Source organism: Megalopta genalis, unplaced genomic scaffold (assembly GCF_051020955.1).
Source record: "Megalopta genalis isolate 19385.01 unplaced genomic scaffold, iyMegGena1_principal scaffold0026, whole genome shotgun sequence".
Lineage (NCBI taxonomy): Eukaryota > Metazoa > Arthropoda > Insecta > Hymenoptera > Halictidae > Megalopta > Megalopta genalis.
In genome coordinates, this window is record NW_027476096.1 from 1,089,484 (window position 1) to 1,103,077 (window position 13,594).

Consider the following 13,594-nt stretch of genomic DNA (forward strand, 5'->3'; position numbering starts at 1 on the left):
GAGATCGGAGATAAGTGGAGAGTAATAAATAAATTAGTCATAAAAAAACTCACAAAAGTGCCAACGCTAATTAGATACGCAATAATGGATATAGATAGATAGAAACAATTACCAGGTCAGAGATGCTTATAAGTGTCACCCTAAAAGGCCATATTTTATAATCCCAAATAAACAAACTTTACAGCTTACAATACAGAATTACACGATGAATATCAATAAATTGAATGTTTTCCTTGGTTTTTATTAAGTTATTTTTAATGCCCGGATATATTCGAATCTGAACATTTTAGCGACATAAGTTGCGACGCCGACCGTATATATACGGGTCTGCACATTTTGGCCGGTTTTGCACGCCCGTGTTAATACGTTTCTGGGGTTAATTTTAAATGGTACTAAATAAATAAAAAATCATTTTTATCATTCCTGTTATTTATTTTACTTCCGCACGCCACCTTCCCCTGGTCTAGTAACCTAGCTCGCGGCAGAACGGGCTCATGAAGCAGGAATCAGTTTCATGAAACTCAGTTTGTGAAACGGTTTTGACGACATGGCAACATTGCGGCGAGGAATGAAATGTGGCAACCATGTTTAGTCGTCTTTTGATTCAAAATATTTTGGATGAAAGTGTAAAACTATGTAATTTGTCGATCTGTATTATCGACTGTAAGTAACTATAGTTACCGGCAAGCTCGCTGTGGTGCATCTTTTGGTTGGAAGAGAACTGTGACGCTAGTAGTGAAGAATGTCGGAAGCTCGAGATGGTGTTTCCGATACACAATTCACAACAAAGTAACCGTGTGTCTTAATTAACTAAGTAATCTACTGAAAATACACTCCACTGCCTTTGTACATGCCTTATCTCGGGGTCTTCGGATGCGAATTTTCGATCCGAGCTCTATATCTCTCGATATTTACGAAAAACTGTTATCGGCGGCCATCTTGTGTCGTCTTTTTTGTGAATTGTCACCACTCTGGCCGAATATTGCAAATATCTCCGCAATAACTGCAAAACGGATATTTCTACATCCTAAGAACCCCAGTTTAGTCTTTTGGGAATCTAAATTTTCCACTTACGAACTGCACATTTCGATATTAAAGCGTCAGTTTTACTTGATAGAAACCTCTAAAACTAATATACGTATATGGCTTTTCTTCTATGTGTGGGTCGTCATAGTGTGCAGTCACCCGCAACCTTAAGGCGTAAGAATGTTTGGACGAATGGACCGGGCTGCATGCTGTGCGTTAGCGTCGAGCGAATGTCTAGACGATTGGTTTGAGTGTCGCGTAGAATGAATGCGTCTAGCCAGGATAGAGTGAAAGCGAACCGTGAGAATGAGAAAGAATGATCTGGATGGGATGCATCGGTGAGCGAATGGTTAGTTCAGTAAGAACCCTCGTCGGGAACGGTACGCGAGCATCGCGAGTTTGGTTCCGACGCCAATTGTAAATAAAGATAGTCTAATTGTAACCGGGTTCAATTCTCTCTTCCCGTCGCCGATCCCACCTCCTCAAGACTATCTGGAAAGACAGTGACTAGTATGTCAGTGTATATTACTATGAATACATTGTAATGCTAGAATAAAAATACTATTTCTAATCCTTTATACATGAAAATTAGAACACATTTATTCATTGTATATAGCAAGTACCTTTTCCTACTGTGAAAAAAAGCACTAGAAAAACCAATTCTTAACTACATATGAAATATTAAAGGCAATGTCAAAGAAGATACATACATGTGTCGTTAATATAAAAAATATAAAATAATATAAAATATGAAAATAATACAAAATATATATAGAAAATATCAGTGAATGTATGCTATTCAGGTCTAACGTTTGACCGACATTCCTAGATCACATGCCTTTATTAGACTGACACTCGTGGACCAGATGTCTTTATTCGATGGACTCACGCAGGTCAGATGAATACTATCTGAAACTATCTGAACTATCGTAGTTCAGAATTATAATTTTCCTGCATACACTGAGCATGATATGCATGTTGTACCAGCGGCCGATAACGTTAGTTCATGCCATAGCACAAGTGTTGTATCAACGATCGGTACAGTGTTAATAACAACAGAGAGACTGATGAGTCCATAAGAAGTATGTCAATTCCCAATGGTCCAAGGCATTGTCAACTGTCCGTACAGTTGTAAACAAGATCCCGCATGCGAGAGTTAATTTCCTATCTATGTGTTAGGTTTTAATAACGTATGTTCAGATAACTAATATTTCACGCATCTATGTATATTTGAATTATCCAAAAGTTATCTTGTCCCCTGGATTAAATTTGACACCTCCTGAGGTGTCAAAATTCGTAACCGCAATACATCATTGTACGAGGTCAATGAATTATCCTCAATCACACATTTGCGAGCATAAAGTGGATTCAGGATAACATAAGCTCCTTAGTAGTAATACGTAGAAAATGCGTCAGAATATTGTACTACTCTTCGCAGAAAATATTCAAATTTGGGTGAGAATTGGGAGAATTGGGAGAATTATTGATTGCTTTCTCATTTCACATCATGTCTGAATGCAAGTTTCTTTTAAATTAAGTTCAACTCAATAGAATTATGGGGAAATTATATGTCCAATCGTAACCGTTCCTGATTGGTCGAGTCACTGTTGCGGAACGGTCACCGAAGCGTGAAGCGTGACCATGACTATATATACCCCAAATTTTGACAAATGGTTCATTCGACGCCTTGTATCTACAGTTAATGTCTACGATTTGAGCAACGGGGCCGAGGCCGGCTCTGACCGGGCGAAGCAGAGCTTGCTTATGCCGGTCGGTGTTAAGGCAGCTGAAGCCACTGCGAAGAGAGAAGTCCGCATCCGGAAACTGCGGACGTCGTGCTTGGAAGAACCCCTCCCTCGCCGTTGACCGGTTCATCGGAAGGGAAGATCGTCCCTCAAGGGGGGTAACTCACTTAGCCATTCCCCCGCCGGCTCGGCCCCGGGGAGGGCCGGGCCGCCGGGAGAATGTTTCCAGCGGGGGCCACGGAGAGGCGGAGTTACCAGCATGGCGCTCGATCTCTGACAGGCTCTCCATTCGAGAGTGTTTGCGGCGGCTGTCGTCGCGACTCGCTGAATTGAGGCTCGCGAGGACTTTTGCCGCAGCTCGATCCTGGATCACCGCTTGTTGATGGACAAGGGGTGCCTGCGCATCCAGGAGTGGGAGCCTTGTATGTACAATAGCAACATGAAGAACTTCAGGACTTTCCTTGATGTGATCGGAGTGCTCGACCCTACCAAGGTGGATTTTATTTCTGAACTTCCGCCGGAGGTGTCGCAGTTAATCCTACGCATGTTGGATCCTCGGTCTCTGCTTTGCGCTGCTAGAGTGTCAGGTAAGTGGCTGAATGTCTGCAAGGATGATCCTATCCTGAGACGAACCGCGAGACACTATAAACAGCGCATAATGCAGAGACGAAGAGAACGTTTTCCTGCGGCAGCTGTTGAAGAACCAAGGACGACGGTACGGAGGGCAGTTCCAGTTCCAGTTCCTGCACAGGTCAGAGTAGTTGCACCTCATGTACAAGCTCCTTCCAAGCTGTTTCCAAAATGAGGCTTCGTGAAGGTAATTAATCCACGCTTCCTCGTTGAACGTTTCTCGTGGGGTGAGTTCGTCCAGTTCTTGATTGGTCATGTTCACCCTGGACAGGGGCTCATCAGCCAGACCAGTGCCTTGTGGTCGGTTTCAATTTTAAATTTTCTTCCTAGCAGGTACTGTCTGAGGCGACGTATCGCCCATACGACGGCGAGCATTTCCTTTTCTGTTGTCGAGTAGTTAATATCGGCAGGGTTCAGCGTTCTCGAGATGTAGCAGCACGGGTGTCCTTCCTGTGAGAGGACTGCTCCGATACCATAGTTGGATGCATCGGTTGTCAAAGTGAACTGCTTCGAGAAATTCGGGTATCGTAATACCGGGCTCTTCGTGAGATGTTGCTTTAGTGTGTCGAATGCGTGTTGGCATTCTTCTGTCCATTCCCACTGTTTGTCCTGCTTCGTCAGATCTGTGAGTGGTTTGGCTATTTTGGAGAAATCTTTAGTAAACTTACGGTAATATCCAGCCCAACCGAGGAAACCCTTTACTTCCTTTGGTGTACTGGGCTGTTTGTAGTTCCTGACAGCTTCTATCTTGACTTCATTCGGTTTGACACCATCTTTGGTTATAGTGTGTCCGAGGTATTCCAATTCGGGTCGCAATAGTTCTGACTGTAACTTTAAACCGGTGGCTCGCAAGCGCTCCAGTAGTATTACCAGATTTTCGTTGTGTTCTTAGATCGTAGATCCGTACACCACTATGTCGTCGAGATACACGAAGCACGTCTTGCCAATTAAACCTCGTAAGGCTTGGTCCATCATCCTCTGGAACGTGGCGGGCGCGTTCTTCAGTCCTCGGCTGTTGAGAAAGCCGTGTATTTTACGCTTTCTTCGTGCATTGGGATTTGATGAAATCCGGCGGATAAATCAAATGCACTAAAGAATTTTGCGTTTCCCAGATGATCGAGAATATCTTCGATGACGGGCAGCGGATAGGCGTCTTATGCTGTTCGTTCGTTTAATCGACGGAAGTCTATGACGATTCTCCATTTTTGTTTTCCTGTTGCATCGATCTTCTTTGGTACGACCCAGAGCGGAGAGTTTTGTATGGCGACTCCGAATTCGCGATGATTCTTTTGTTCATCATTTCGCTCACCTGCTTCCTGATCTCGTGCTTGTGGGCTTCCGGTGGTCGGTAGCTCTTAATGTTGATCGATCTCTTGTCCGTCAACTCTATACGGTGCTCTGTTAGTCTCGTCTGTGGGAGTTCATCCCCAGGGAGGTGAAACACATCGGAATAGGAGGCCAATATCTTCCAGATGCTGTATCTTAGGTCGGCTTCTATGTGTTGTAACCGTGTATTGTCTCGTAGGAGCTTGACGAGTCCGGCTATGCTGGTGTCAATATTCTTCTGGTGGTCTTCTTTTACGTCTCTTTCGCAGTCACTGGCGTTTGTCACGTATGTGGAGATTTGTCCGTTCTTTGCTTCGTGAAGCGAGAGGTCTCCAGTAATTAAATTTTCGCACAGCACGATGCCGTTCTTGGTAGGCGTCGTAACGCAAACCTTAACGCTCGTGTGTACTGGGATCTTGGCGTTCTCGGTGTGCAACTTCAGGGATTTATTGTCCAGCTGAAGGTTTTCCTTGGTTAGTTTCCCGTCTTCCACCAATGGGCATTCTTTAGTAATGACGTGAAATTTGGAGGTCTTACCAAATATGGTCAATTCCAATGCCTCCCTGCAGGTGTAGGTGCTGTTACCCATCGTGAATTTCTTTTCCTCGGCGTACCGATAATGAGCTCGGATGGTCGTGGTCGGACTGGTTGTTTAGTTGCAAGGTCTCGTTGTTGATTCTGCTTTCTCTCACGGTTGCGGAGCTCGATTGTGAGCGCCTTTGTACGTGCCTCCTCGATACTACGCGGCATCGCGTCTTCCACACGGTTGGCGAATTCTTCGCGCAATCCATTGATGTAGGTTCGCACAGCAGCTTCTTCCTCGATTTGCAACACAATCCTGCGTTTAGTGGGTAGTCTGTGCTCCGCTTCGATGGCATAGCGAAGTTCATTCCACTTTCCATTATACCTCTGGGAGTATGAATTGTCCGATTCTGCATCTCTTTGGCGGATTTGTCTGAGCCGTGTTTTACAGATTTCGGTTGAGGCGGCTACTGTAATGGTGCGTCGTAACGCGGCATACAGGTCATCGTATGTTTCGATAGTTTCAAATCGAATGGCGTCCCAGGCGTTGTCTTTGATTTTCTCGACCAAGATTAGGTTAAGCAGTATGCATGGTCGAGTTGCTGGTGAGCGGGCTCTTCTTACCTGGCGGATAAAGTCCTCGACTCCCATATCACCGGTGTCTCTTATTTCTCTAATCGTTCGTATTGATTCGGATGGGCTCATCAACTCATTGTCTTGGTATGTTCCGGCGTGGGCCGATGATGCAAAACATAGGTTAGCGGTCGAGGCGTACAAGATGTGGCAAACCATGTGGAATTCTTCCCACAAGGGCCGCACCACCTACGCCTTCTTCAAAAGCATAGAGGAGAGAATGGCGGCCAAGTGGACGAAACCGAACCACTACATCACGCAAGTCCTCACCGACCACGGAAACTTCCAGGCGCGCCTACGCGCGTACGGAGTTTCCGACGGTGAGGAGTGCGCGTGTGGTCACGGATCGGACACGGTCGATCACTTCCTCCTCGACTGTCCCAATTTCGACCCGCAAAGAGAACCCTCCGCGAGGTAGTACCAGCCGGAGACTGGAAATGGCCGGAAGCGGCACAACACTTCGTGTCGTCTCCAGAGGCATTCCAGGTCTTCTCCGACTTCTGTAGGGAAGCCCTTTGGCTACAGGGCTTCATGTAGGCAACCCCGGACACCTGTACTCCCCAAGACCCGGAAGGGGACGACTCACGTCCCCATCAACAACAACCCCAAACCCCTACCCATCCCTCCCAACTCCCATCCTTCCTCCTAGGTCTTCGCTTAGTGGACGCGAGGTGTCGCGTCACGAGTTCGCCTCCCCGTGGTTCCCCGTGGGCGCTAGCGAAAGGAGGGTAAAACCAGAATTTCGCTAGCGGCTAAAGAACTCGTCCATTGCAAACGGCTCAATGGCACGTGCGGATTTTTCCTTGGCCCCTCTCCTTGACAGTGGTTGGACTGGGGGTAGATGGCCGCTAAGCTGTGTATGCCCGTAAGGGCGAGGTAACATATCCGCGTCACCCTCGCGGTGACTGGATTCACACTAGATGTCTTGGTATGTCTCAGCCCCGACCGCGGTAGCAGGCAACACCTCGGTGTTGATGCGGTGGAGCTTCGTCGGCAACAGTCTCGACTGAAGCCAACCTGCACCTCCGTATATATACACCTACCCTTACGTCTAAGGCAAGGGCCCGCTAGGATAGCCTTACCGATGAGTCCTCTAGCGGGCCCCGGACGAAACGTCTCCCCTTTCCTTTTCCATGACACACTCGAACCGCCGCCAAAGCCTAAAGAACTCGTAGCTGCAAAACTAAAACGTTCTGACGTGATATCACGCTCCTGTAATGGAATTTTGGTTGCAAAATGGAAAGACAAAAAAAGACATATATGTAATGTCCACGAAACATACAAAAATTGAGATGGTCGAAGTGGAAAAAAAGAGGTGGAAAAATAATAATAGCCTTACAACAAAGCCTAACATCGTTTTGGAATACAATGAGGGTATGGGTGGAGTGGATCTGCAAGATAGTTATTTATCATCTTTTAAATTAATGAGAAAATACGTTAAAACTTATAAAAAAATATTTTTTTACATAGCAGATATGGCACTGCTCAATTCATATATTTTATATTGCAAAAAAATGGAAATACCAAAATGTAAAAAGTATTCTTTTTCGAAGTTTCGAATCGATGTAGCCGAACAGATTTTAGAAACAGTATGTCTTCCTGATTACCAAAGACGTGGAAGGATGTCTGCTGGAAATGCTCCGAAGCAATGGGGACATTTCCCAAGAAATATACCACCTACAAACGCCAAAAAAAAATCCACAACGGAGGTGCGTAGTATGCGCTAAACATAAAAAACGGAGTGAAACTACATGGGAGTGTAAAACATGTCTTGTAGCGTTACACATTCCAAGTTGTTTTGAAAAGTATCACACCCTGCAAGATTATTAATAAATAAATTTAGTGTTGATACATTTTATCCTTCTGCCTCTTTATATTCTCTTCTGGAACCCACCCGCTGAACGCGTCGCGAAGTGATTCCCGCTCGATTGTTCTGGCACGCGCAACCGAGAATTTCTTTGCACCGCAAGTGGTTAAAGTAACCATGATTTTTAATTATGTAAAAAAAATGTTCTTGATCTGTAAATGTTTATGTATTTGTATGTATTTTTTTTCTAGTGTCAGCCGTAGTACCGTACACCGTATCCTGCAGGACAATTCTCTGCACCCATACAAGTTCGTGCGGGTGCAGGAATTACTGGATACCGACTTTGATCAATGGATTCAATATTCAAGGTGGCTGCTGGGAGAAGTAGCGCGAAATCCATCGTTCTTCAAATACATTTTATGGACAGATGAAGCACTCTTCACAAGAGAAGGGTGTTTCAATGCCCATAATTTGCATCTGTGGAGCGACGAGAATCCGCATGTGCTTCGGTCACACCATGCGCAGGTTCGCTTCACGGTAAATGTATGGGCCGGAATTTGTGGCAATTTTATCGTTGGGCCGTACATCCTTCCTAATAGGTTGGACGGTCCAGCGTATAAAATTTTTTTAAAACATGTTCGGCCAGAGTTTTTGGAAGACATTCTTTTGGAGTTCCGGCAGAACATGTTTTATCAAATGGACGGTTCTCCGGCCCATTTCGCCACAGATGTTCGCGCCCATCTAGACGAAACCTTTTGAGACAGGTGGATCGGCCGTGGCGGATATGTGCCGTGGCCTCCACGGTCACCTGATTTGAATCCGTTGGATTTTTATTTCTAGGGATACCTAAAGGTAATTTTAGAAATGAATATTTTCAAATTATTATTGCATTTTTTTACTGTTTCTTTAGATTAATTTTGTCTACTTCTAGGATGCGGTGTACAAAGAAGCGGTAAATAGTGTCGATGACATTGTCATGAGGATGCACGCAGCTGTTGCAATGATAACCCCTAATACATTGGAAAAAGTCCAGCGACAAGTTGTAAGCCGTGCCGAATGGTGTAACGAGGTTGGAGGAAGACACTTCGAGCAACATTACCGCTGACTTTAATCGGCCCTTTTCAAGGCCACCAATTTTTAACGAGGGATTGAACGATTCCATAAAATATATAGGATACCTCACGGTGTTTGGAAGATCGACGGCCGAACGACGAACAACAAGGGCCCACCCATGGTCTAGGCTTGGATTTTTCAGCAGTGAAACGTCGACTCCCGAACGAACGAGTCGCATAAACGATTATCCGCGAACTAGTCTCAGTGATATTTCGTTATGTTTCCGGATTATCAATGATTCATTAAGTGGTCAGTGTTTGGTGACCGTGCAGTGCAAGTGAATTTCATAAATATCCATACCAGAGGTTTCTTCGACAGTATCTCTCGAATGTTGCGGTCATCGACCTTGAATCAGCTGTGTTGTACGAGGTCAGTGCCCTTCGACATCGTGAACCACAATCCCACAGCCAGCAAATGCATCCTCAACTAAATGAGTGAGTTTCTTATTGATAATATTGTTACTGTTCGTTGATGCTCCTTGTGAGCTTCGAGCTTTGTAGAAATTCGCACGTGGTGTGCCGTCCGAATAATAAGGTTTTTTCTGTGTCTTGTGAGTCCCTTATGCTCTCGTGTCCAGTGAGTCCCTTGTGGTCTCACGAATGTCTCCTGTGTTCCGAACCGTGTCTCTGACGAGGTTCTTCTCTTGACTATGTTTGTCTTGTCTCTCAACTAGAGGACCGGGGTCATCCCTAATATCACCTCGGTCCTCCCCACCCTTCTTGACCTAGGGTGGGCGGCAAGGAATTACGGTCCAATCACTGCAATCCCAGATCCAGTGAGACTGCCCCAAAACGGTGGGCCGGGAGTTAGTAGGGAGAATGGCAAAATAACTCCTGCTAGACATCCCGCGCTGATGGGCCTACGTGCCCAAACGGTGCCAGACCCAACCGTAATTGACTGGACCGTAATCAAGGACCAGGAGACGTTATGACGGGGCCGCATGTGCCCGGGAACGGCCAAGGACAGACCCATACCGTCCGGGTACCCAAGCACATGGCCCCTGCCATAAATCCTGGCCACTTGGCCATAACAAAAGTAATTGTGAGACACCCTGTATATATATCAATCTTTTCCAACCAAAAGTGCTATGGACTGACGAGGCTGTGGAGTTGGTTTTACAAGAACCATAGAGCGTGATTGATTACGGTACAGATGAAGTATTATGAGTGACGTGTGAACGAGTTTGATAATCAGGATGCGTGAGAGTAGGTGAATGTAAATATTGCGGTTTGATAAAGAATTTGGTTTAACTTGTATAAATATCACTCAGAATGAAGAACGAGATCTGATCTCAGAATCTCAGTATTCCTCCAGAATAAAAATATCGTTCGAATACTAAAGGGAAAGAAAGCTCCAAAAAATGGAAAGAAGTATACGAGTGAGAGCCTGGCTTTCAGTCTTTTTAATAAAGTGAATATTGTACTTTGTAAAGACAGTGATTATGACATTGCTGAACTTTTCGTTAAAATCGGATGAATCATTGATTTGAGTTAATGTTCTTGATTTTGAGAGATATTTGCACCACGTTCTTGCGCAACTTATATAATCAAATAGCGCGAGAACATGTTTGATATTAACTTAATTCTTTGGGGCACTGTATTAAATATAAAATAATTTTAGATATTATTTCACCCATGGGGGGAGAGAGAGAAGAACAAAACGACAAGACCATTTAGTTCAGATAGTGAAGAAAAATTAGTAACTAATGATTTCAAGGAAAATCGAAAAAGAAAGAGAATTATACAACAATATTCGTGGTCAAGGGATGGAGATACAGTTAACAATGGAAAAAAGATTGCTGAAACATGCATCAGAAAAATGCGAAAAATTAAACGAAATTCGGGAAAAAGATATTATACTCAAACCGGAAATATTGTACCTTTAAATGCGTTTTTGATGCGTCGGACATAAAATTTTTGGCGGGAGTAACTATGACTCTCTTCAGCGGGCTCGGCTGGGACGAAGACAAGCCTACTAGCACGACAACCCTCAGTTGGACTGCTTGAGGTGCGATCAAGGGAAGTGCGGTCGCTTGAGGTGTTGGGATGGAAACATCCTAGAATCCGACGATGAGCCACCCTTGGGTCATAGTTAGCAAGCAGTCACCTCCTCGGTGGTTCCCGCTGCGAGTACCCTTCGGGGGAAACTAAGAGCTGCCTCTGTGTGAATTGGATCAGTCATGTCAAGTTGTCTCTTGTGCATGGTGGTGAAGAGGAGTGCGTAGTCTGGCCGGTCAGTGTGCCATGCCGACCGGCTTTTTTGATGCAATTTTTGTGCGGTGTATCGAAAAAAGCGATACGCCACCGATACTTCGAACAAAAATAGGCAACACGCCGCTACTTGTCAAGAAGGTTTGCTCTTCCTACTACAGAGAGAGTAGAATGCCCTTTTCCAGAGCAGTGACCGCACACATCTTCCTTGAATTTGCAACGCTTTGAGATGTGCCCAAAGCGTTGGCACCGATAGCACCGAGTCAGCTGGATGTAGTCCTGCACTCGGTAAGAGCGCCAACCGAGGTGCACCCGGCCTCCTCTCTGTTTCAACCGCAGACGGATCTGCGGGCTGACGGCCACAACCCAGTTGGCTGACTCGGATCCCCGAGGGCACTTCCTTCTGAGTTGCTTCGCAGAGATTTTGCCTCCATAAGCAGGCAGCAATTTCTTCCTTGCCCATCTTCTTCGGGACGTCGTAGGTCCTGATCTCAGGACGACAAAGCTATTCCGTTTAATAAGGTCCTGGACTAACTCGTTGAGTGCCTCAATCTAGGCAACACGCTGGGGTGCCGATTGCAGCTTCTCGAGAGGCGTGTCTCCGTCTCGTACAATAGGCAGGGGTTTAGCCCATTTGCCTATTTTTCTGGTTTTCCCCTTCCCGGCCTTACGACCGGGAGAGTCCCTCGACACGGGTGGAGCCACCACGTTACCGGTCTCCGGCGTACCTTCGACCGTGGCCTCGGTTTTCACCAATACCGCTCGCGTGAGTGTCGCGCACCTCTCCAGGGCCACGCGAAGATTGGCAATGTTCATCACCATCCCGGGCCTTGTTTTCTACACAGACGCAGTGGGACGGGAGCTAGTCCCGTCGATTTAGAACGCTTTACAGTTTTTTTGGTTTTTGTTACTGCGATTTTTAGAGCTATAATAAGTGTCTAGTCTTCATCCAGTGCGCTCCCCGGCCACCACCGACCCACACATTTTGGAACCCGCTGACTGTCGTCGACATCTCCAAGGCAGTCTCCCGCCAGCAGTCGCAAAGTACATAAAGACTATGTACGTAGATTGTTGGACGGAAATTAAGACAAGAAGCCAGAATATAAGAATAAGGTTAAACAGAGGGGTCAAGCAGGGCGACCCGCTATCGCCACTGCTGTTTAATACGATTATTGACCCAATAATGGATAACATTAACGAGACGACGGAGGGCAGAGAAATGGGAGATCAAAACATCTCCATTCTCGCCTTCGCAGACGATCTCGTGCTGATTGCAAAAGATAAGAAGCAAGCTACATGCCAAATTGACAAACTGTACGAATTTTTAAATAAACTTGGCATCAGCGTACGGGCAAATAAATGCATGACGTTCCAGATCGTCTGCAAGAGCAAGACGTGGCACTTGCTCGACCCGGGTCTGCGGATGGGAGACGAGCATATCCCCATGACGCGGCCCGGGGATACATTTAAATACTTAGGCGTTGAAATCGGGCCATGGAGCGGGCTGCAACGCGCTGAGATTAATGGAATCCTGAGCGCAGCAAGTGACATTGATAAGATGGGGCTCAAGCCCCATCAAAAAATTAATTTAATTAGAACGCACTTGTTGCCCAGATACATCCACATGCTGGTCGCGAATCCGCCGCGAATCCAACATTGATCTCACCCTCACCACTAACAGCCTCCACAACCATATCTCAGCATGGTCGGTCCAGCCCGACAGTACTACCAGCGACCACAACTTAATTACTTTTAGCATCAAAACCTCCCAACCCATCGCAACCAATCCCTCTCAATCCCGCTTCAACACTAAGAGAGTTAACTGGGAAAAATTCGAAAGAATTATCCCAACTCTCAGAGCAAAATATCTCCCCCTCTCAGACGACCCCTACGAAATCGACCCTGAAATCCTCAGCGCGGACATTCAAAACGTCACAACTTCAGCCTCCAACTCCGCGATCCCGAAGAAAACTAGATTTCCGCGATCCGTCCCATGGTGGACCCCGCAGCTGACAACCCTCAGAAACGAGGTCCGCCTTCGAAAAAAAAAATATATCAATCCGAGTCCAACCCCGCTCTTAAAGCAAACCTGAAAGCCCAGTACAGGCAACTCAGGAACAAATATACCGCCGCCATCCGCAAATCGAAACTCCAAAGTTGGAGAAATTTTGTCACGAAACAAGAAAATGCCAACCCTTGGGGCATTCCTTATAAATCCATCTCCGGTAAAATCCGCGCTGAAGATATCCCGATAACAATTACCACTGACAACGGACACACCACCACATGGGAGTAGGACCCTCCTCCACGCATTAATGCCCGATGACACCTCCCTGACGGACACAGCTTTCCACACGGAAATTCGTCAAAACGCGAATACAATCCCGGACACCCCGAACGCCCCCTTCTTCGAGGTGGAAGAAATGCAGCGCGCAATTAACCGCCTCAAAAACAACAAAGCCCCCGGCCAGGACCTGATGGAATCACCCATGACTTCTTTAACAGCACCCATAGAAGAATGGATATCAAATCCATCCCGCTCAATTTCTATGTGACCCAACTCCTAACGGGGCATGGGCGCA

General features: G+C 46.0%; 1 protein-coding gene across 1 annotated transcript in view; it reads right to left on the minus strand.

The window, feature by feature from the left end:
• The window catches only part of LOC143260958 (cytochrome P450 6A1-like), a 338,865-nt gene that overhangs the window by 237,283 nt on the left and 87,988 nt on the right, over positions 1-13,594 (minus strand). The gene's annotated exons all lie outside the window — the stretch shown is intronic.